Here is a 4217-nt window from a genome sequence, read left to right as displayed (position 1 = left end):
CCAAGAAAGACTGCCCGCATGGAAAGGCGAGGCTTGACCGCGTCTGAAAACTGTCCGAGCTTCCTAGACATTGCTTGCACGCCTGAGTAGACGCGATTCAGCCAATTTTCACACGACTTTTCTGTCTGAAACTTACCCGACTTTTGAACTAGCCGGCCCTGCAGACTGCAGCGCCCATGCGCTGTGGCCGAGCTTCGTGAAGACATATGGCTTGGCTGAGCACACAGCCACCTCCAGGCTGTGATCGAGCTGAGGGACAGCTTTCCTCTGTCAGAAAGCTTCAAAAGCACAAAGTTGATATACTCCCGCGACGCGCTAAGGAGGAACGTGTTCGCTGTTCGCTTCTCCGGGAGCGAGCGCGCTCTGGCCAAGCGTGCTAGCCGAACGACTAGTGACTCGGAGTCTGTTGGTTCGATCCCACTCACCGGCCGGCCAGTTGCGGTCGCTGCCAGTTTCATTTTCCTTCCCATGAGGCTTTCTGACAGTGGTAAGCTGTCCCTCAGCTCGCTCACAGCCTGGAGGTGGCTGTGTGCTCAGCCAAGCCATATGTCTTCACGAAGCTCGGCCACAGTGCATGGGCGCTGCAGTATGCAGCGCCGGCTAGTTCAAAAGTCGGGTAAGTTTAAGACAGAAAAGTCGTCTGAAAATTGGCTGAATCGCGTCTACTCAGGCGTGCAAGCAATGTCTAGGAAGCTCGGACAGTTTTCAGACGCGGTTTAGCCTCGCCTTTCCATGCGGGTAGGGACGTCTGTACCTTGCTCGGCTATTGACGGCAAATGACAAAATCAATGGCCAGTTATATCTTAAAATAGATAAAAAATCTGTGCCTCTTGGCAGTTCTGCAACCACCATGGGAGGAAAATTTCTCAAAGCCCTTACAATTCTTGTTTTTAGCCATTATGTATTTGACTTGGAATACCATGTATACCTCAAAAACTTTTTTAACTTTTTGGAAAGCCTTTGTGGACTTGGCACTCCGATCAATTCCGTGACAAGACTTACGGGGGCATTGCGTCAAATTTCTGAGGAACTTGAAATGACTTCTGTATTGTGCCTCTTGCCAATCTCTCTTTCTTAAAATTCTTTTGATTAATTTTTCTTTGTGGTTGCTCAACCAAAATCAGTATTGTTCCGTACTATGTACCACATTTTACTTCTGATTAGTATGAATGTAGAATATTTTTTTCAGCTAGCTTTCCTGAGATTTGCTTTAAAATTGACACCCTCAAATTTATGGAAGCTTTTTCAACTTATGTCCTGTCAAAGATTACTTTTTCAGCTGTCATTCTTATTTGCTCTTATTTTCAGAAACAACCTTGCAATCAATATTATTTTCTTTGTGACTTTTGCAGATATATTTTCTAGTTTATCAATCTGTCTCAGAAACAGGTTAAATCATGATTACGTTTTGTCGTATGTAGTGACCGTTCTAATGATTCGACAAGTTGAATGTTAAAGGAACCTTATAATCCATTTTCTTTATGACTGTATTTTCTAGTTTATCTATCTGTCCTAGAACCAAGTTAAATTGATTTTATGTTTTGACGTATAGAGTGAATATTCTAATGTATTAGTCCATTCAACTGGCTTCCTAAAAATATAACAATCTTCTCCTAATTCAAACAAATTACCTCATTCCTTTGATTGGCAATCCTGTTTACATTCCTTTACACTAGATTTGTTTTTTTAAACCCATCTACTGCTCTGGTGTGTTTAAAACCTCCCTTTCAAATCTACGATGTTTAAATTGCACATTTGATCTGGCTAGTGACTGATGAGTGCAAATTGGAATACATATCAACTTTCATTGGCTGAGCGATTAGCGAAGCCTATTACTCCAGTGATGATCAAAAAGTTTCGCGTCTGTCTGTCTGTCTGTGTGTGTGTTTGTCTGTACGCACGATAACTCGAGAACAAATTGAGCTAGCGACCTGGGATTTTCAGGGTCGTTTTGTATCATTAAAAGACAGATCGAGTTCGAAGAAGACATTCTAGCTCAAAATTTGGATTTTTAAAAAATCAAAAACCACAGGTCCCTCAAATAATGTTTTTGGCTCTATCTTTAACCATTTAGGCGCCACAGGGAGTTTTTGACGAAAACAAGTGAAAAAATGTACAACCATGCATGCTTAGTCGAAGTGACAGGAAGTTGACGGGCCAGAGGCCAATATCTTTGTGTTCATTTTTGCGATACCCGACTCGGGTGTCAGCGCCGCAGGCCTAGGTAGATGTATGCAAGGCGCGTCGCAGCGCAACAGTGTTTCGTGAGATATCGCGAAGCCTGTTACGCGAGACGTGGTCTGGCGTACATGTACCTAGTTTCATGTCAGAGTCCATGTTGGGAGGCACCAGGAAAACCTTTGTTGAAGTTTGATGTAAAGGTGGAGGGCCATTCCATTTAAGATTTACAGGATCTGAACCGACCATCTCCGATTTTGTTCAAAAAAAATAAGGAGATAGCCTGCCGAAAATGAAAATTTTTGGTATTTTTTCCTGCGCTGTAGCTCAAACGGTTCCCGAGATATGGTCATTTGAAGTTTGAAATCCCTAATTTTTGGTGTTTTAGCTCAAATATCTAAAATGAAGGTTTTATCGGCCTCTGATGCACCTAGGAAGCCAACGATAGGTGGTTTTGACGTGTTTTTTAACGAGGAATCCGAATCCGGTGTCGGATTTCGAATATTTTGACATTTGCTCTCGCCATTGCAGAAAAACGTTTCAAAATTCGTCATTTTCGACGGTGTAACGAAGGGTGTTCGCAGTCCAAACTTCAACTTTTCAGTGGTCGAATGGACACTCACCAACTATACTTTCAATATTCCGGACCCGAAAATAGTGGGTATGGCCCTAACTTTGACGCTACAGCCCAACGAAAACCACGAAATCGTCGATTTCGATTAAACCATGGTGTTTCCCAGCCTTTCGGCCCCACTTATTCGGAATAGTCTGAAACACTATCGGGACGTATCGGAGCAGTTTCTGGGACTTCTCAAGCCTCTCTTTAAAATAAAAAGTAGGCCATTTTAGTTCTTTTAACGGTTTGGCGTGCTCAAAAATGTCAAAATCGTCAAAAAACAAAATTAAAAAAAGAAAAATTGAAGTCTTTCTGTGTCATATCTTTGGGGGGGGGGCGATATCAGTGGCTCGTGGCCGCGCCTCGGCTGTCGCGAAGCTGCCGAGTTCATCCCCAGCAAGCTCCCGTAGCGCCTGGTAGGTAGACACCTTCTAGTCTGCAGCGCATGCGTGTACTGCGGGGTGGCCTACCTTGAGTCTCGCAGGCACCGAGCTCCCCTAATTTGCCGAATTAATTTCGCTGGGCGCGAAACATATTGCAGGGGACATATGTAGATTATGATTGGCACCGGTTTTAGCTGCCCATACTATGTTTTTCGTTTGTTTTGGACAATTTTTAGTAGGAAAACATCATAAAACCAGAAAAAATGTGATCTTAAAATGCCTATATCTCCGGAACCGTTTGAGCTACGCCATCCAGATTTTGCACAGAGGTAGTCCGCATAGATACCTTAACTGTCTAAAAATATGGGAAGAGTTGAAAAAAATTGTTGAAATGGTCCGAAATCCAATTCGCAATCCGAGTAAGGAAGGTGCACATAGTTTGTGACATTTTCTTCGATGTTTTTCGAAAAAGATTATGCTTCACGATAATTTAGTTACAAATTCGGCCTACCTCTGTGCAAAATCTGGGGGGTGTAGCTCAAACGGTTCCGGAGTTATAGGCATTTGAAGATCACTTTTTTTCTGGTTTTTCGATGTTTTCCTACTAAAAATTGTCCAAAACAAACGAAAAACATAGTATGGGCAGCTAAAACCGGTGCCAATCATAATCTACATATGTCCCCTGCAATATGTACCGCGCCCAGCGAAATTGGTGTGTAACACCTAAAAACCTTCCCTTGTAAGGCCACACGAAGGGGCGCCCCCGCACAGTCCATAGTGCATAGACTAAGCTACCAGAGAACAGGAGACATACCCTTTCAGGAGGGCCAGTTTGCACTTCTTGTGATCAACTAGTCCTCCTATTTTAGACTGATATCAGACATAAACACATCAGAAGACGAAGCAAATGTCTCCCTCCTGACTCCTCATCCACCAAGTGCTATTTACACATGGCCAGAGGAGCTACTCACTAGCAGTGTCCCTTTGCCTCACATTATTTGTGCTGTGAATTTAATAGAGCTTTCAGACAATTGCTACAA

This window comes from Frankliniella occidentalis, unplaced genomic scaffold (assembly GCF_000697945.3).
Source record: "Frankliniella occidentalis isolate FOCC.00 unplaced genomic scaffold, Focc_3.1 Scaffold190, whole genome shotgun sequence".
Classification (NCBI taxonomy): domain Eukaryota; kingdom Metazoa; phylum Arthropoda; class Insecta; order Thysanoptera; family Thripidae; genus Frankliniella; species Frankliniella occidentalis.
Note: the sequence above shows the minus strand (reverse complement) of the source record.